Here is a 21,631-nt window from a genome sequence, read left to right on the forward strand (position 1 = left end):
TGCTTATTTGCCATCTGTGTATCTTCTTTAGGGAAGTTTCTGTTAAGGTATTTGGTCCATTTAAATTGGGTCATTTGTTTTCTTCTTGTTGTGTTTTCAGAGTGATTTATGTATCCTGGATAGGTGTCCTTTACCAGATGTGTGTTTTGCAAATATTTTCTCCCAGTCTGTGGCTTGCCTTCTCAATCTCTTGACATTATCTTTCACGGAGCAGAGTTTTTAATTTTAATGAAGTCCAACTTCTCAAATATTTCTTTCATATGTATTGTGCCTTTTGGTGTTGCATCTTAAAAAGTCATCACCACACTCAGGATCCTCTAGGTTTTTTCCCAGGCTCTTCTTTTGTGGTCTGAACACCCAATTTTAATGTGGGGACGTGGGGGTGGCTTCCTCACACCACCGAACAATGCTCCAGACACCAGTTGGGTGTTTTAACGATTCAACTCAATTCTGACACTATTTACCTGGGGATAGCACCAGATTCCGTAAGTTAAAACTTTTGTCTTATAAGACTGCCCACCCCCTTCAGATGCCAGTTGCAAGCCCAGGTTGTTACCCAAGGTCCTCCTTGGATTCAATTAATTTGTGAGAGCAGCTCACAGGACTCAAAGAAACATTTCACTTACTAGATCACTGATTTATTATAAAAGGATATAACTCAGGAATAGCCAGATGGAAGAGATGCATAGGGCAAGGTGTGGGGAAAGGGCACAGAGCTCCCATGCCTTCGCCATATGTACCACTCTCCCGGAACTTCTGTGTGTTCACCGACCTGAACGCTCTCTGAGCCCTGTCCTCTTGGGTTTTTGTGGAGGCTTCATTATATAGTCATGATCGATTAAATTGATGCCCAGCAAGAAGCATAACGTGTGGTTGCTGCTGGGGCGGATCAAGAAGCTCATGCCACCTGATGAAAACTTTGGGAAGGTGGCAGCAGCTGTACCTATCATCATCTCCTGGGCGCTCGAGCTCTTCCTGGCATCATTGTTGAAGAAGGCCTGCCAGGTGACCTGGTCCTGAAGCGCCAAACCATGACCACATCCCACCTGAAGCAGTGCATTGGGCTGGAGCAGCAGTCTGACTTTTTAAAAAAGATTTTTTTTTTTTTTTATTTATCTATCTATCTAGAGTGTGTGTGAGCAGGGGGAGGAGCAGAGGTGGGTGGAGAAGGACAAGCGGACTCCTAGCTGAGCGCAGAGCCCAACATGAGGCTCGATCCTATGACCCTGAGATCGTGACCTGAGCTGAAACCAGAAGTTATGACCACTTAACCGACGGAGCCACCCAGGCACCCTGGCAGTTTGACTACTTGAGGGACCTGGTGGCCTCTGTGCCTGACCTGCAGGGAGACAGGGAAGATAACCTCATGGAAAGGGACAAGGGTCCCCACAGGGGCCTGGAGCCAGGCAGCCGTGGCTGGAAGAATAGTAAGATGGGAAACAAAGGCCAAAGACAAGAAACCGTCAGGGATGGACTAGGAGCAGGAGGATGAGTCTGAGGACATAGACACTGACGGGGAAGAGGAGACACCCCAGGTTCTACCTCAGGCCAGCCACCCTTCAAGCCCTTCACCTTGACTCTGCCTCCGCCCCCAGCAGCCCCCCCTCCTCAGGCCCCTTAGCACCTGATGCGGAGGATGAAGGGGACTATGACTCTTAGCGCCCTCTTGCCTCCCAGGCCACACTCCCTTTTAGTTGATTTTAGTTGCTCCGGGGAGAGGAGAGAAAATAAAGCTGTTCTTAAATTTATTAAAAAATTAATATCTCAGCAATTAAACTCAATTTGCCACCTTTCTCCTCTCCCTGGAGGTGGGGGTGGGGTGGGGTGAGACAAAGTACCAACCCTTTAATCAAGCGGTTGGTTCTCTTGGCAACCAGAGCCACTCCCCCCCTCACCTTTAGGTGACCTAAGGGCTTTCTGAAAGTCACCTCATTAACATAACAAAAGACACCTTTATTACTCGTATCACAGGAAACTCCCCTGGTTTTAGGAGCTGTGAGCCAGGAACTGTGACAAAGACCAAATACATATGAGAAACATCGTTTGGTCATCTGAATGATCAAATATATATTTCTTTTAAGTCACAATATCACAGATATCTTTTAGGAGTTTTATAGTTTGGCATTTTACGTTTAGGTCTGTGATTCATTTTGAGTTAATTTTTGTGAGAGATGTAAAGTCTGCCTAGATTCATTTCTTTGCTTGTGGATATCCAGGTGTTCTGCATCATTTGCTGAAAACACTATTTTTGCTCCACTGTATCGCCTTTGCTCGTCTGTCAAAGATCAGTTGACTAGACTTATGTGAGTTTATTTCTGGGCTCTCTATTCTGTTAAATTAGTTTACTTGTCTGTCTTTTGCCAGTACCACACTGTCTTGATTACTGTAGTTTTATAGTAAGTCTTAAAGTCGGGTAGTGTCAGTCCCCCAACTCTGTTCTTCTCCTTCAATTATTATATTGGTTATTCTGGGATTACTGTCTGTCTATACAAACTTTAGAATTAACTTCCCAGTATCCACAAAATAACTTGCTGGGATTTTGATTGGGATTGAATTAAACCTATAGACCAACTTAGAAGAAATGACATCTTGACAATATTGAGTCTTCTTATCCGTGAATACAGAATATCTCTCCATTTATTTAGTTCTTTAATTTCATTCATTAGAGTTTTGTAGTTTTCCTCATATAGAACTTGTACATATTTTGTTAGATATACCTAAATATTTAATTTTGGGGGGTACTAATGTAAGTGAAATTATGTTAATTTCAAATTCTACTTGTTCATTGCTAGCATGTCGGAGAGGGATTGACTTTTTGTATACAACTTTGCTACATTCACTTATTAATTCCAGGAGGATTTTTGTTTATTTGTCATTCTTTTGCTTTTTCTACATGGACAATCATGTCCTCTGTGATAAAAGACACTTTTTATTTCTTCCTTCCTGTGGATGCATTTTTATATTAAGAAATTGAGAAAGTTTTCTATTAGGAAAAAGTATAAAGGATAAAGTAAGAAGAAGAGCAAAGAAAATGGCCAAAAATAGGGGTAAATCTAAAGGAAATTTGAATGTATAAAATAATGTCTTACAAGGTTATCAAAAACAAAGTACATTATAGAAGTCAAAACTCCTGGAAGTAGTTAATGAATTTACAAGGTTTCAGGATACAAGTGTAATATATAAAAATATAGTGTATTTCCGTATATTAGTAATGAATTATTAAAACTCCAATTTTTTTTGCTTCAGCTCCTTTACAAACTGTGGGCCTTTGTTCAGGGAGCCGGCTGGGAAGGGACATCTGCTCCTGGTGCCTCCCTGGTGCTGGAGTATAAGCCCTCATAAACGTTGCCTGAATCTTAAAAACAAACAAACAAACAAACAAAACAAACCTCCAATTTTTAAAAAGCATACCATTTAAAATAGCTACAATAAACATGGAATATTTACTGATAAATCTATAAGATATGTGCAGTATCTGATGTCGAAAACTACAAAACAGTGATGAAAATATCAAATAAGACCTAAATTCACGGAAAAATATACCATGGTCATGGGTCCGAAGACTCATTATTGGTGAGGTGTCTATTTTCCCATGATCTACAGATTTAACACATTCACAATCAAATTTTCAGCCAGATTTTTTGTAGATATTTAAAACTAATTCTAACGTTTAATTGAGTTATAAGGAAACCCGAATAGGTGAAACAATTTTGAAAAAGAAAAATAAAGTTGATGGGGCACCTGGGTTGCTCAGTCGGTTGGGCATCTGCTTTCGGCTCAGGTCATGATCTCATCAGGGTCCTGGGATGGAGCCTGGTGTTGGGCTCCCTGCTCAGAGGGGAGCCTGCTTCTCCCTCTCCCTCTGCCCCTCCTCTTGCTCGTGCTCTCTCTCTCCCTCAAATAAATAAATAAAATCTTTTAAAAAAATAAAAGAAATAACAAAAATAAAAGTAAGTTTCTTTAAAAAAAGAAATTTATAAATCAGATTTTATGAAAATTATAACTTTTGCTTTGTAAGACACTGTTAAGAGAATAAGACAAGTTACAGACTGCAGAAAACATTTGCAAATCATATGTCTGACAAAGTACTTATATCTAGAATATGCAATACTCACAGAATTCAACAATAAAGCATACAACCCCTCACAACTGGGCAAAAAGTTTAAGCAGACACTTCACCAAAGAAACTGGAAGGAAAATGAACACATAAAGATATGATGATCATCATTAGTTACTAGGGACATGCCAATTAAAACCGCAATGAGATAATACTATACACCCATTAAAATGGCTAAAATAAAAAATACCGACAATACAAAGTATTAGTGTAGATATGGAACAACTGGAACATTCATTCCTGATGGAAATGCAAAGTGGTACAGTCACTCCAGAAAACAGTTTAGCGTTTTCTTATAAAGTTAAAAATAGACTGACTATATGACCTAGTAATCCCACTCCTAAATTTTTACTACGTACTCTAGAGAAATGTAAACATCTGTACCCAGACAAAACCTGTACATAGATGTTTATAGCAGCTTTATTCACAATAACATCAAACTAGAAACAACCCAAACCCCCTTCAATAGGTAAATGGATAAACCAACAGTGGTACATCCATAAAATGAAATCTCACTCCACAACAAAAATGAACAAACTAGAGATACACATAAAAAGATGGTGTATCTCAAATAAATTTTTCTTTTTCTTTTTTTCTTAAGATTTAATTTATTTATTTGAGAGAGAGCAAGAGTGAGAGAGATCGCAGAGGGAGAGAGAGAAGCAGGCTCCCCGCTGAGCAGGGAGCCTGATGTGGGGCTCAATCCCAGGACCCTGTGACCATGACCCAAGCTGAAGGCAAGCACCTAACTGACTGAGCCACCCAGGTGCCCCTCAAATAAATTTTTCTAAGTGAAGGAAGCCAGACTCAAAAGGTCCCACATGGTCAAATCTTATCTCCATAACATTCTGGAAAAGGCAAAACTATAGGGAGGGAGAACAGATAAGTGGTTCCTAGGGGTTCAGGGAGCAGGAATGTTTGACTATAAAGAGGCAGGTTGAAGTAGTATTTGGGGGTGAGGGAGCTTTTCTGTATTCTGATTTTGATGACAATTACACAGCTCTATGCATTTTGTCAAAAAACTATAGAATTGGACACCAAAAAAGGTGAATGTGACCGTATATAAATAACAAAAATGAGCAAAGGTAATGCTTGTAAATGCCTCATGCACCACAGAAATAAGGTTTAGCGTGACTAGATACCAGGGTTGGAGTGGTGTTATTGTCCATTCTTTAAAAACATTAAGTCTTTGCTTTAAAATAAAAAGGTAAAAAACGTGCTGCGTTCTTTGTTCATTTGAACTAGGAACAAATGAATCATTTCAGAAGCATTCCTCAGATTGTCCTAAATACAAGTATTATGACATGAATCATAACTGTGAGGGAAATTCAATGGATTCCTCTACAGTGTCTCTTATATTTTATCAGGACAATCTACAGGACTTTTGGAGCAATAGCATTTAAAAGATAATGGCTCAGGTAAGCCCTTCTATTCAGTTTTGTAAACGAAGAGGCCAATTGGAGAAAATGTTATGGCTTGTGCTGACATATATGTAGCTTAAAAATGATTACATTTGAGGTCCGTTGAATGTGCACATCATACTAAATTTTCTTTTCAAAAGTATCATGTCGTGATTTAGTCTTGCAGCAATTCTTCAAGTCACTGCAGAACTCCCAAGAATAACTGATATCTTCATGGAAGCTACACGCACACACAGTCTCACCAACATAGGTAGACGCACATATACACACACACTCCCATATGCACACACATGTAGACACATATGCACAAACATAACGTATACACATGTAAAAATACACAGGCCTGTACGTGTGTGTTCACAAAGCATGCAAATGCACAAGCACACCGTCCCCAATGGTGTGCATACTTTTGTTCCCCCTCAAAAATGTAGACTATTTCTCAGAATCCAGAGTGTAAGAATTGTGTTTTAAGCTTATGGTGTCTACCTCAAATAAAGGGAGCTTCTGCCTCAAATCCTTTTTTGAAATAAGCTGGTTATAAATGAAAAACAGAGAAAGGATCAAGCAACACTTGGGATTTTCAGCTAAATTCTTTAATAATAACCAAGTGTAATCCATTTAGGTTTGGGATGTTCACTCTTGGAACTCAGCCACTACGCTAGGAGGAATCCAACAGCCCTACCTCCCCGCCACCCTCAGCCCTAGCTGAGCTCCCAGATGGCAGCCAGCACTCACTTGTCATGTGTGAATGAGCCATCTTGGAAGTGGATCCTCCCTCCAGCCCTTAGTCAAGCTGCCCCAGCCGATGCCATGTAGGGCAGATACAAATGCCCCTGGCAAGGCCCGCCCAAATTTCAGATTTGTGAGCAAAAGAAATGGTTGGTTTTATTTTAAACCATTAAGTGTTGGGGTGATTTGTCATGCAGCAATAGAAAACTTGTAAGTGCAGAATAAAAAGATATTGAAATGATTTTTATCTTCTCTCCCTTTGACACTCTCTTTCTCCATTCTGCTGCAAACTCATATTTCACAATTCACAATTCACCACACACACACACACACACACACACACACACACACACACACACACACACACAACCAGAATAGACTAGAAGAGAGAAAACTGTTGGGCAAACTAGAGGGAGAAGAGAGGAGAGAATAAACTCATGAGTATGATAACTCTGTATTGAGTAGTAAGTGTTAAGAGATCACTTTCACTATTTGAGTCAAGCATGAGTGGTAGTTTAGGGAAGGTGTGTCCACAGGGTGATCTTCAGGGCAGAATTGGGAGAAATGTTTTCTGGGGATGGGGGGGCTTTCAGACTTTGTGGTGTCAATTTGGGAGTGCCTCTGCCAGGAGATTGACTTGTTTTGCTGGAGTTAATGATATTATGGGGGGATGTTGTGGGTCCAGGTAGTAGATTCAGTCAGAGGGCAGAGAACCTCTGGAATGAAAACAAATGTTCTACTCTAAAAATTTCCCCAGAAGAGGGAGCAATGGGTTCTTGTGGTAAGGATTAAGGGTTGGCAATGTTTATATATCAGGGGTATTCCCAAATGAGAAAATATGATAGGGTGAAAGAAGCCATTTTGGAGCATTGACCAGGAGCAGGCGTTGGTGGTTAAGAAGTCCCTGGAGCTGAAGGCATAGTCCTGTTTTCCCTTTCTCAAATGGTAGCCATTAAACTATTGCCTTTAATACTTATTTCAATAAATATTTATGGAGCACCTATTCTGTGTAAGGCACTGGAAATACGATGGCGAGCAGATCAAATATGGTCCCTGCCCTCATGGAATTTATAAATTAGTTGGGGCGGGACAGAAACTAATTAAATAATGATATAAATAGATACTGTTGATCCTTGAACAATGCAGGGGTTAGGACGCCAAGCCCCCTCCATGGTTGAAAATCCATGTATAACTCTTGACTCCCTAAAACCTCAACTACTAATAGCCTACTCTTGACTGGAAGCCTTACTGATACCAAACAATTGATTAACATATATTTTGTGTATTGTAGGAGCCCAGAGCAGCCTGCCCCAAGATAGGCCACTTTGGCATAAAGATTATTTTGAGTTAAAAGTCGTCAAAACCCAGCAGATGCAGGAAAAGCTCTCTCCCTGCCCCTCAACTGCCTAAATTTGCATGGGAAAGGAGAGCTGTACTAGGAAAAGTGCTATTTACTGAGACTCCCCTTTACCTGAGGAACTCACCTGCATCATAGGGCAACCTTGTTTTTCCAAACATCTCCTTTCACTAATGGCCTTGCTAATGGCCTCCCTCCCTGACCCCTACCCCTCTACTTAGCTCATACAAGCTTCATGTTGCCTCATTGTCTTTGGAATTTTATGTCTGTGTGGATTCCCCGTATGTCCGCCTATTAAATTGGATTTTCCCATCTGAATCTGCCTCATGTCAATTTGATTCTAAGTCCAGCTAGAAGGACCATAGGGCAGAGAGAGGCCTTCCTCCTTGACAACGTTATATGTATAATATACTGTATCTTACCATAAAGTAAGCTGGAGAAAAGAAAATGTTATTAAGAAAATCATAAGGAAGAGAAAATACATGTACAGTATTGTATTGCTTTATTAAAAAAATCCATATATAGGTGGACTTGCATAGTTGAAACCCGTGTTGTTTAAAGGTCAACTGTAATTCGAAATGATGAGAAGTGTTAAGGGAAGCGCACAGTTCCTTGGGAGGGAGAATCAGGAAACCAAATTCATAGCCTCTGCTTTCTGGGTGTTTAAAATTTTTCTTCTCATCTCACCTTTTTCACACCTTCCAAGAATACTTTGACAGGCTCTTTATTCCTCAGCTTTTTGAGTGTCTATGAATGATTTAATTTATTTATGTATATATAGCTTTGAAAGGACAGTTAAAATAGGTAAATAGCAAATATACATATTCAAAGGTCTTTAAAGTTCACCTGATTGTCAATAATGAAGTTCCATGTGGGCGCTAAGGATGTGGGCAAAACAGGATTCAAGTGTCACAGCTCTGCCTCCAAGGAACTCACATCTCTGGTAAAACAAAGGTGGTCCACATTGATGTGGAGAACAAAGGCAAAAGAAAAAATTAAATTTCCTTACAACTTACAGCCCACTGACAAGTCCTTGAGACAGGCAGAGGGACCTTCCTCTAGGAACTCAGGGGCCTCCATGTTAATACTTTGCTAAGGGCAAAAGGCAATCTTAGCTTAACATTATCCCGACCCCTCAGGATCCTGTAAGTCTCTTTTAACATATAAAATTTCCTTTGGAAACTTCCTTTATCTCTACCCCCTGAGATATATCCTACCAATCATCCTCCAAGCAGATGGCCCACTGATATACATCTGAAGGGTCTCACGACTAAGGTTTTACTAGACAGTAGCAAATGACCTTTTCCTAAGAACAGCTAGCCCCTCAAGGTCCTGGAAATCTTGCTTCCAAAATTCCTTGGAGACTTACACTATCCCTAATTCCCTCTCAACCTTGAAAGTATGTAATCAATTGCTCCTCACAATCCCAGAGCAGCTCTTTCTGCCCAAGGGTTTTGTCCCTGTGCTTTAATAAAACCACCTTTTTGCACTGAAGATGTCTCAAGAATTCTTTCTTGACCATTTGCTCCGAACCCCAACATTTCCACATCACACATGACTCGGAGTCCTTCCACAAGACATAGCACACCATTATAAAATCCTAGATTGTGGTGAACTGGCCTTACATGCTGAAGCAACTCAGGGAAGCTATGATGAATGTGGTGTCATCAAGGGGCTATAAGGAGGAGGTAGGTTTGGGAAAGCGTGTTTAGTTAAGGTATGGGGCAATGCAGAGAGAAGCATCGCAAGTGAGAAGAGGAACAAGTTTCAAGACTCAGAGATGGAATGGATGTAGTGAATAGAAGTAGATAAGTTCTCATTGCATTCATGAGGCTTTATCAATGGCTGTAAGTGACATCAGATGCTTTAATAGCAGGGTTTTTAATGAGTATAACCAAAATGGGAAGGATGGGGGTGGGGTATAGGGTTGTGTAGGAGGTGAAATTATTTGATCGGTAATTTTAGAACGCACAAACATTTAAATATGAGCACATGCCCAATGTACGTGCCTTTCCCTTTTATTCTATTAGGTTGGACAGTATGAAATTGCTAATATTCAATCATTTAGTCTACAGAAATGTCAATGTCACATGGTTCAACCTAATAGATCATTAAACAACATTTGTATTTGTTTACCACATCCATCTCCAGGCAGTTCTGCACTCTTTAGAAGCTGGAAATCTAGAAACTACCAAAGATATTTTGCTATTATACTTGATGGATGCTGTGATGTGCCTCTTAGATCCTCCTTCAGGGAAAAAAAAAATCCTCCCCACCACCTATGGCCAGCCTCTGGGAGTATTGCTGACAGTCCTCAGCTCTTGGCTGTCTTCACTGATTGCCTTAGATGCAGGAGCTACCCTGACCAAGGTCATGCCCCCTTCGCAGGGCAGCCCACACCTAATGACTTATTCCAGAAGGGATATAAAGGTTTGATCATCTAACTTCAACCCATAATAACTTTAAAGAATTATTTTTAGAGCTGTCAAGTCAGCTGAGACCTCTACTGACTTCAAAACACAGCTTAAATGCTCCCTCCTCCCAATGTTTTTTTCCTCCCTCTCTTCCATGGGTGTTGACCCCAAAGCCCTCTCTACCAAATCTTATTGCACGGCAAACTCTGTCTCGGAGTCTGCTTCCCACGGTACCTGCCCCATAATAATAGTTGGTGCCAGATCTGAGACATTTAGGAACTAGATCACCTGCCACCCAACTGGCAATGGGAATTCCATCACTGGTGATCAGTGAAACATAGGGAGCCTTTGGCACAAGGTAGGAGTACGGTTGTTAAAACTTTCACTGTGGGTGAAATGGTACGGTATAATGGTGGAAACGAATGTGCTAGCTGATGCTATGATTCCCAGATTTAAGAAATATGAAGGAAAAAATAACTAGAAGTGTTCCCAGGGCGCAGGGATGCAAGAGCGGCTGGCTTCAGGGGTCCCAAACAGACCAGGTTCGGCCACTCACCACTGAAAAAATCCAAAGGCAGAGGGGATGGTGAAAGAAAAGAATTTATTTCAGTGAGGCCAACACTGGGAAGACCGCGGACCGGCATCTTAAAGGCTGTTTCCAAAGTGCTAAAGATACTTCTAGGTTTATATAAGAAAAATGTGGGGCAGAGGTTGTGGTGTAGAGGCCACTTTTAGGCAAACAGGCTGGAGTGATGGAATGTAGAAAGGGCCCACAGTGACCCCGTGGCTGAAGATAGGCCCATCAGGCGACCCACCTCAAGATATCCATAGGCCCTAACTCAACCATGGGCTACTTACAACCAGGCACAGTTACCAAAGCCTCCTCAAAGTTACCATACCTCTTTATTTTCCCCCTTTAAGAACAGTCCCCCCCACCCCCCGCCACCTGGTTGTAGACAATGTTTCCTTTGCTGTTCGGCCCGCTGGTCCCTGGTGGTGTACTGGATAAACGTCTATCTCCTTTGTTCTGCCTCAACTGAATCCTCTTACCTCCCATGCCCCTGGCTTCCACCCGATTGTCACCCCACATTTGGGGACCCCTAACCAATCGAGAGACACCCCATTTAGACGCCACATGTGGGTACTGCAGGTGGGCGGTGAAGGTCAGGTCGATCATTGTCTTGGGGTCAATCACAGGCTCAGCGCCGTCCCTATTGCTTGAAGGGGTAGTTTCAGTTCCCATCAGGGGATGTGTTGCTCACAGGGTCTTTTGCCTGAGTTCAGAGATAAGCTGGAAAGAACTGAATCAATTAGAAAGTACAGACTGAGGTCAAAATGGAGGTAGGTGAAGTCTTCTTCCATAAGGACAGAATTGGGTGGAAACTGAAGAACAGGCCTAGGACTTCATTGTAAGAGTAACAGAGCTCCAAAGAAGATAAACTTTAAAAATAAGATCTGGGGCGCCAGGGTGGCTCAGTTGGTTAAGCATCTGCCTTCGGCCCAGGTCATGATCCCAGGGTCAAGGGATCGAATCACTCATTGGGCTCCCTGCTCAACAGGGAGTCTGCTTCTTTCTCTCCCTCTGCCCCTCCCCCTTGCCTGTGCATGCTCTCTCTCTCTCTCTCTCCAATAAATAAATAAAATCTTAAAAAAAAATAAAAATAAGATCTATTATGCCAAGTTCATGATCTTTGTTGGAAAAGAATAGAACTCTGACATGAAGGATGAAGACAACTGGGTTGATATGCTCAACATCTTAAATCTCCAGATTCTCCTGAATGTTCCAGCCTCTTTTCCCTATAAAAAGCTAATTCTCCCTACTTGCTTGAAGATGATGCAGAGGCTTCTGCAACATTAAGGCATGTGACCACCCATCTTCCTCACCCCCCAGGATCTGTGCTCAGCCCCCTTCTGGTCACTAGGCCAATAACTAGGGTTGAGACACATCATGGCTTGGCCAAGGAAATGCTGGCCTGATAAGGTAGTGAAAGGGAGCACATTTTGCCATCCGAAGATATGCCTCTGGTATATTGATTTTTTAAGTTTTTTTTTTTTTTTTAAGAAACTGTAGACAAAAGAGAAGCCCAAAGAGCTTCAAAACCAGTAGAAGTTACCCTTCTGTAAGAGACATTTACATGTATATGTCTTTCTGACTGTACCAGGAAGATGGTGGTGGTGGTCTGGGGAGAGATGACTCTAAATCTCTAGAAACTTTTATCAGTGGAAAGACCTAACCTAAATCTGCATAACAACCATACTCTTGTTTACTGTGCTTTGCCTTACAACCTCCCATGACTGACACCCCCCCTACCCCCAACATCTTCTGCCTTTAGCTGAGGATGGTATTTAAGGTGGTGGCTTCAGCGATGTGGGGAATTACTCAGTTTTCCTGGGTCTCCCCCTTGTATACAGGAGGTACACGTGTTTCTAAGTGTTTTTCTCCCATTAATCTGTCCTATATCAATTTAATTATTAGACCGGCCAAAAAATCTAGAAGGGAAGAAAGAAAAAGTTTCCCACCGCTATAGTAGGAAAGGAGCTCTACCTCAAAGGAGCTGCCTTTCCTGGCCGATATGCACTGGCCCAAGTTGGGGGAATATGTGTGAGACTGGATTCTGAGGGCACTAGTGACTAAGTGGGGGAAGCTGGATAAGGGAGAGTTTAGTGATTTGGAAGCATTCTTCCAGGTAACAGGATTTGACTCCTTGGCAAAGACTTCAAGGATGGTTCTCTCTCTCTCTCTCTCTCTCTCTCTCTTTTTAAAGATTTTATTCATTCATTTGAGAGAGAGAGAGAGAACAAGCGGGGGAAGGGGCAGAGGGAAAGGGAGAAGCAGGCTCTCTGCTGAGCAGGGAGCCCGACGCAGGGCTCGATCCCAGGACCCTGAGATCCTGGTCAGGGATCAGGTCAGGACCCTGACCTGAGCCAAAGGCAGACGCTTAACCCACTGAGCCACCCAGGCGCCCCCAAGGATGGTTCTTTTTCCACACATGGACAAAGCAATGATTCTCCTTAAGTTAGGTAGAGATGCCAGAATTCCAACGGCAGGTGGTGGAAGATATGTGACAGAAGTGGGAATGCCAGAGTGGATAACTATGTAAGTCCAGAAAACCCACTGGAGGCCTGTATTTATTGAGAGGACGAAGAGGACACACCATTTACCATCACAATTACCAGAAATATAATACCCTGATACATTAGAATCCAGGTAGCTGGGCTCTAACCATCAGTAGCCAGGTTGATATAATTACAGTAATAAGCAGCAAGTTTAAAAGCCAGGTGACACTGACCTTCAAAGAGTAATGGAGACGTTTACCAGGACATGGCATTACTAGGGGAAAAATAGAAGGTAGCAACTCAATTCATAAAATCAGGTGAAATCAAGGACAGAGGATCAGGTGGCTGAGCACAGTTATGCCAATAAAGTCCCTGTTTCTTGCCCAGTTCCCGGACTTGAGTCAGTTTTTGGAACCTGAACTTATTGAACTGCAAGAAAGGCAAGTCACTAGAAGGAATGACCCTGCAACACTATGGTAAGTACACCAGTAATGATTACCCCAGTCCATTCCAAGAGGGATCCACAGCTATTTGCTTGAGTAACTGTATGCTAAAGAAGGGGTGGTATCCAAACATTTTGAGAACTGTTGGGCACAGAATCCAAGTTGATGTTGATATCTGAATGCCTGAAGCATCATTCTGAACCCTCTATGAGAGTGGGAGGAAATGAGAGCCAGGCAGTATATGGAGTCGTGGTTCAGGTCTGGATCACAGTGGTTTCACTGGATCTGCAGACCCACCCAGTTGTCATTTCCTTGACCCTGAAATGTATCATTGAGATGGACACCCTTAGTAGTTAGCACAAGCACCAAGATGAGAGCTATCAGAGTGGCGAAGGCCATGTGGAAGCCTCTAAAATTGCCCTCTTGGGGCGCCTGGGTGGCTCAGTTGGTTGAGCGACTGCCTTCGGCTCAGGTCATGATCCTGGAGTCCCGGGATCGAGTCCCACATCAGGCTCCCTGCTCAGCGGGGAGTCTGCTTCTCCCCCTGACCCTACCCCCTCTCATGTTCTCTCTCTCTCTATCTCATTCTCCCTCTCAAATAAATAAATAAATAAATCTTTAAAATTGCCCTCTAGCCAAACAGAAATAGTAAACAAAACCCAATATTTAATCTTAGCGGAAATGGCAGGCATTAATGCCACCCTAAAGAATGCAGGGGAGATAGTCTTCATCCTATCTTCATTTGGGTAACCAGCGTGGTCCTTGTCAAACCTTGACAAACCCAGGAAGACAGAAGTGGGCTGTTGCAAACCAAGCAGTAGCCCCAATTTCAGCTGCTTGTGCCAGGGATGGTATCTTTGCTACATCAACCGAGCACGATCTCAGGTGCATGCTATGTGGCTGTTGATCTGGAGATTGCATTCTTTTTCAATTTTTATCAGAAACAGCTTTTATTCACTGGGAACATACAACAGAATACATTTACAGTCTTGCTCCAGGGATATGTTAATTCTCCTGTGCTCTTTCATAAAACAGTCCGAAGAGAACTAGCTCAGCTACACATCCTACAGAGCACCATTCTATATCCATTCTATTGATAACATCATGCTGATCTAACTGGCTCAAAGGAAAGCACGCCTGCAACATTTCCAATGTTAAGACACACACACTCCAGAAAGTGAGAGATAAACCCTATGAAAATTCGAAGGACCGCCGCACAATTAACAACAACTTGGGGGCTTCAGTGGTCCAGGGTATGTCAGCACCTCCCCTCAACAATAAACATTTTTGAATTTTTTTCTTCTCACCACAAAGAAGCACGTCCCCCCACAAGTCTCTTAGGGCTCTGGAGGTACCTGGATTAAAAAAAAGGACTCCCATCTTTGAATAGCGCTATGACCCATATACTGGGGTGACACTAAATTCTGCCAGCTCTAAGTAGGGCACAGAGCAGGAAAAAAAGCTCCGTAGCAGGTCCAGGCTATGATGTAAACAGCACTGTTCAAACCATGTGAGCTAGGAGACCTTATGGTACCAGAGGTACCATAGAGGTACTAGTGGGAAAAATCATGTGGAGTTTATAGTAATCCCCCAGCAGAGAATCTCAGTACAGATCCCTGGGTTTCTGGAGAAAACTCCTGGCATCTCCTGATAGAGATGGAGGACCCGATCACTGGGATATGACCCTAAGAGGACACACCATTTACCATCACAATTACCAGAAATATAATACCCTAGGATATGAAGTCATCATGAGGCTTGACTAACTCATCTGGAGTACTACCTTTCTTCCCCCCATTTTTTTTTTTTTTTGCAAAGCACTTCTAGAGACACCCTACTCACCTGCTTGATGAGGTATTTTGTATCTAATCCTTAAGGGTTCCTCAGATCTAGAATTCCAGCCTAATGTGCTATATGAGCCATGGTGTGTTGATGAATGTTTAGCAACTGGCTCTCTGAAACCAAAAGCAGTGATTTGCAGCATTTGCCTATTTCCACGGTATTAATATTCTCCCCATGGCTGATTTTTACTTATTTATTTATTTATTTGACAGAGAGACAGCGAGAGAGGGAACACAGGCAGGGGGAGTGGGAGAAGCAGTCCTCCCGCTGGGCAGGGAGCCCGATGTGGGGCTCGATCCCAGGACCCTGGGACCATAGACCCCAGCCGAAGGCAGACGCTTAACCAACTGAGCCACCCAGGTGCCCCCCCGACCCCCGCCATGGCTGATTTTAAGCTGCAGGGCTCACATGACTGAATGCAGAGCTGGGAAGAGATACATGGTGGCTGCCATTACATAGTCTGTCCATCCTGCAGATACAGTAGTTGTTAACAACTTCAGAAAACAGATAATAGGAGCACCTGGGTGGCTCATTCAGTTAAACGTCTGCCTTTGGCTCACTCAGGTCTTGATCCCAGGGTCCTGGGATCGAGCCCCGCATCGGGCTCCCTGCTCAGCTGGGGGTCTGCTTCTCCCTCTCCCTCTGCGGCTCCCTCCGCTTGTGCTCTCTCTCTCTCTGTCAAATAAATATATAAAATCTTAAAAAAAAGGAAAATCGATAATAAAAACATTTACTGAAGAAAGAAAAGGAAGGGATGAGTTTCAAGTATTTGTTTCTTTTGTACATAATTTAACTGTAAGTTTATATAATTTAAGTTTTAAAAATGTCTTTCACAACCATCTCAAAAAGTTCCTGGAAATTTAAAAATTTAAAATTTGCAGCTGGTATTAGCTAGTTTCAGTGCACCTGTGAAAGCTTCTCACCCTGTGAGATTTTCACTAGGTGCAGAAGGTCTTATAAGTAAATGCAATTTTTAGTCATTTTTGGCCTAAGATTTTTGATGCTTCAGTGGTGACGGTTGCTTACTCTCTTTCAGTGTTTCCTAATTGCTATTTCAATGAACGGATTCTTGTTTCCTTGGGACCTTTCCAAACCAAATTATAAGCCTTTTTAGGGAAACAGATAGGTTTTTGTATTTTTGTTTGTTTGACCCCCCCCTTTTTTTTTGCATGTTGTGGGGTCACAATATGTATTCATTAATTTGGACATATTTTACATATGCCAAACATGAAAGTCAGCATCTATAGATTCCAAATTAATCTAATAAACTACTCAGATGCACCATGTTTTCATTTTTAACATTACTTTCTAAGAGTGATAGGAAATGGGTGTCATAAATGGATCTAATATCTTTTAAAAAATGTATTGTTCTCATTTCTAATGTTTCTCCAATCTGCTACTTAATACATTGGAAGTTCCAAAAAAATGGTTACAACTTGAAACTTCCTTTAGCCTTAGAACACTGAAAAACACCACTGAATCATTTTAAGTGGGTTCCTCAGAAGGCATAGTTAGCTTTTTCATTTTCTGACTAATTTCATACAATGATATTCTCTGCTGAATTTTGTCCCTGGAAACATATCACTGAAATGATAAATAAGTTACTTTCATGAAGAACATAGCTGTACACTCTCTCTATAAAGTATTAACCATTAGAGGAAAACATGAATGTACTGCTAGTGCCTCAAAACATTCAAGAAACTATTTAGCTGAATTTAACAGAGTTCTAGATTAATCAGAATAAATTTTGAGTACCCAGAGTCTAATCTGTATGTTAGAGTAAATGTCACCTATAATGGCAATGTACTATATTTATGCCATCTAAACTGCTGAATGACTATTTTCAGGGAATATAAATGTCAATCCTATTAAAAGTACATGATAACTACCTATATATTTGTGGGTGGGGAGAAAGGGAGAGATAGGCACACATACATACATATTTTAGTCGTGGAGTAAATGTACTGAGATTTTTTTCCATCTGACAGTTTTCTTTTTCTGATAGATCTTAAATATTGACAAATTTTCCCAATAATTAATGACTATACAGAGAAATTAACATTAGCTAATAATAAAGGAAACCCCAGGTCCTCTCTGGTTTAAAGGATTGTCTGGGATTATTATATTTATTTCAGGTGAAGATTCTTTTAATTACCTCATTTCTTCTTAATTGGTGTCATAAAAATAATTTGGGTATAATAATTATGAGTATTCATTTTTGACTTCTCCAGATATTGGTCTAAATTAAACAGGGGTGCCTGAGTGGCTCAGTGGGTTAAGCGTCTGCCTTCGGCTCAGGTCATGATCTCAGGGTCCTGGGATCAAGTCCAACGTTGGGCTCCCTGCTCAGTGGGGAGCCTGATTCTCCCTTTCCCTCTGCCACTCCCCCTGCTTGTGCTCTCTCTCTCTCTCTCTCTCTCTCTCTCTCGTCAAATAAAGAAATGAAATATTTAAAAAATTAATTAAATATTATAGTGCACATACAAGTATCATTTCAAGTGTCTTTTTTCAGACTTGAATTCATTTATAGCTGTACCATATTTATCACATAAGTAAAAATATTGCCCAGGTGGGGCAGGGCAGAGAGAATCTCAAGCCGACTCCCCACTGAGTGTGGAGCCCAGTGCGGGCCTTAGTCACATGACCCTGAGATCATGACCCGAGCTGAAAGCAAGATTCAGACACTTAACCGACTGAGCCACCCAGGTGCCCCCGGACTTAATAATATTTTTAACACCCCAGAAAAGAGGACAATAAAGAAAGAAACAATAATTTTCTTTTTAATTGTGAAGCTACACTTAAATTTCTAACATCTGCTTAAAATGGCTCATATTTTAACATGGGTTTTTGTTTTGTTGTTGGTAATGGTGGTGTCACTAGCATATGAGAGCACAAAATGCACGAGATTAAATGACTATATGCCAAATGGAACAGAATCTGTGCATCTCATCCGTTTTCACTCATAAACACCACCCTCGAGTGAGGCATAGATTAAATTAGTTATCTCTTTAAATACCTTCTTTGGGTGCCTGGGTGGCTCAGTTGGTTAAGCATCTGCCTTCGGCTCAGGTCATGATCCCAGGGTCTTGCATCGGGCTCCCTGCTCAGTGGGGAGTCTGCTTCTCCCTCTACCCTTCCCCCCTGCTCGTGATCTCTCTCTCACTCTCTCTCTCAAATAAATAAGTAAAATCTTAAAAAAAGATACCTTCTCAGCAGTAATGATGCAGCCCTTCATCTGTGTTGATGATACTATTGATGGGGTTTCAGTGGAGTATAGTTGAAAAAAATCTGCACTCTCTTGCCTAGCTTTCCTTGTCTCCAAAGACTTCTGCTCTTGGTAACAGAGTGCTGAAATGACATTGCTATGGATTCAGTCCTTGTATCAGCACTTTAGTACTGAGTTCTACATGGAACTCTGGAGTATGATCAGATTTTGAATAAAAAATTAGGTCATAACAAGAGAACTATAAATTAAAACTAAAACATCATTGCCAATCCATTAGTTTGTCCAAGCACAGCAACATTGTTGAAGATGAGAGCAGGAAAACTCATACTCTCTCTTATACATTGCTAGCAGAAGGACAACTAGTTAAACCTCTGTGAATGGAAATTTGAGAATATGTAACAAAATCATCCAGCACATAACCAACCATTACCTTCTAAGACTTTATCTGACCTGCACACCAAACAGGCAAAATGACATATATTCAAAGATACTCATTAGTACTTTATTTGAATTAGCAAAAGATTGGAAACAATGAAAATATCCATCAGTGGGGAATTGGTCAAAGAAAGTATGATACATCCATAAAGAAATGTTCTGCCACCATTAAAAAAGAACGAAGATTCATATATGTATGGATATGGAAAGATTTCTAAGATACACTCCCTCCCCCCCAGCCTTATTGAGATAGGATAGACGTATAACATTATATATGTTGAAGGCCTACAACATGTTAATTTGATACATTTATATATTGCAATATGATCACCACCATTAGTATTAGCTAACACCTCCATTCTGTAACATAATTACAGTTTCTTTTTTGTAGTAAGAACATTTAAGATCTACTCTCTTAGCAACTTTCAAGTATATAATACATTATTATTAGCTATTAGATCCCCAGAACCTGTCAATCCTATAAATGGAAATTTGTATCTCCTTTTTTTTTTTTAAGAGAGGGAAAGAGAGAGAGAGAGAGAGAGATTCTTAAGCAGGCTCCACATCCAGCACAGAGTCCAACATGGGGTTCAATCTCACGACCCTGAGATCATGACCTGAGCCAAAATCAAGAGTTGGACACTCAACCGACTAAGCCACCCAGGCGCCTCTGGAAATCTGTACCTCTTGACCAATATCTCCCCATTTCTCCCACACCCAGCCCCTGGTAACCACCCACCACTCTAGTCTTTGTTTCTTTGACTCCAGCTGTTTTAGATCCACATATCGGTGATACCATACAGCATTTATTGTCTTTCTCCGATTTCTTTCACTTAGCCTGACACCTTCAAATTTCATCCAAGTTGTTGCAAATGACAGGGTTTCCTTCTTTCTCATGGCTAAATAATATTCCATTATCTACCTATCTATCTATATCTATCTATAGATAGATATATATATCTCACATATTTTTTATCTGTTGATCTGTTGCTAGACACTTAGGTTGTTTGCATGTTTTGGTTATTGTGAATAATGCTGCAGTGAACATGAGAGTGCAGATATTTCTTTGAGATCCTGATTTCAATTCCTTCAGATAAATACCCAGAAGTAGAACTGCTGAATCATATGGTAGTTCTATTTTTAATTTTTTGAGGCGCCCCCATACTGTTTTCCACAGTAGTTGCACCAATTTACATTCCCAGTGAGAGTGCACAAGGATTCTCTTTTCTCCACACCCTCACCAACTTGTTACCTCTTGTCCTTTTGATGATAGCCATTCTAAGAGGTGTGAGAGGATGTCATTGTGGTTTTGATTTGCATTTCCCTGATGATTAGTGATATCAAGCACCTTTTTGAAGATATACTTTTATTTTATTTTATATTTTGTTATTTTTATTTTAATTTTTTATTATTATTTTTAAAGATTTTATTTATTTATTTGACAGAGAGACACATTGAGAGAGGGAACACAAGCAGGGGGAGTGGGAGAGGGAGAAGCAGGCTCCCCGCTGAGCAAGAAGCCCGTTGTGGGGCTTGATCCCAGGACCCTGGGATCATGACCTGAGCCAAAGGCAGATGCTTAACGACTGAGCCACCCAGGCGCCCCTCAAAGATATACTTCTAAAAAGAAAGGAAATTCACTGAGTAAATTATGCTGCCTTTTCTGTAAAAATATGTACACATATTTATTTGCCTGCATATGGGTAGAATAACACAACAGTACGCAAGAAACTCTGGATTAGGTGTCTGGGGGAAGCTTTTGAGAGGGAGCCTTGTTTTTCACTCTAATACTTTTTTTTTTTTGCAGTTTATATTATTTGCCTCTATTGCTTATATGAGTAAAAATAATTTTTAAAAAAGAACTAGTAAAGCTTTAGTGAGTCTTATTTCATTCTTCTGAGAAAGACCAGGTTCTGTGTCCATATTTTGTCCACCAATTGATTGGGCAAGTCACTGAGCCCTCCCTAAAATGGAATATTTTTACAGTAAGAGGGATGGATTATGAAGAATAATGAAGCAATGAACACACTGGAAAAGAACTTTTTGGTGATTCCTAACCATTTTATATTATGAACCTTTTACAAATCTTGAGATCTATGGACTTCATCCCATAAAAATGCACAAAATCCTACACACAGCGTCAGGTTTAAGGGCCCTCCTGGTGCCCATTTGCGGGTCCTAGATTAAAAATGCTTACTGTAAAATAAAAGACATAGTGTTTTTCAGGGGCCCACGGGAGATCCAATTTATCTACTATTAATGAAACATCCAGCATAAAGAGTTTTATCTTTTGAAAAAGAAATTGGAATGTCTTTTAGCACGCAATGGTTTATATCTCTTTAGGCAATATTTCTTATTTTTAACAGGGAGATATAGTGGCTGTCTTCCAGTTGCCATAAACTTATTCTTGGTGTAAGCTATTCTTTGAGTCTGCTTAAGAGTAGTGATATCCAGTATATGTTAATATTTTGATGCTTCTGATTCCACTGAGGTCAAGAAATACCCAGAGGGATATTTTGGCCATGACAACCCTCTCCGTAATGGACCTCCAGCCAGGTAATCCTCTTCCTTATAGAATTTGCAATTTCTT

Source organism: Zalophus californianus, chromosome X, assembly GCF_009762305.2.
Source record: "Zalophus californianus isolate mZalCal1 chromosome X, mZalCal1.pri.v2, whole genome shotgun sequence".
NCBI lineage: Eukaryota > Metazoa > Chordata > Mammalia > Carnivora > Otariidae > Zalophus > Zalophus californianus.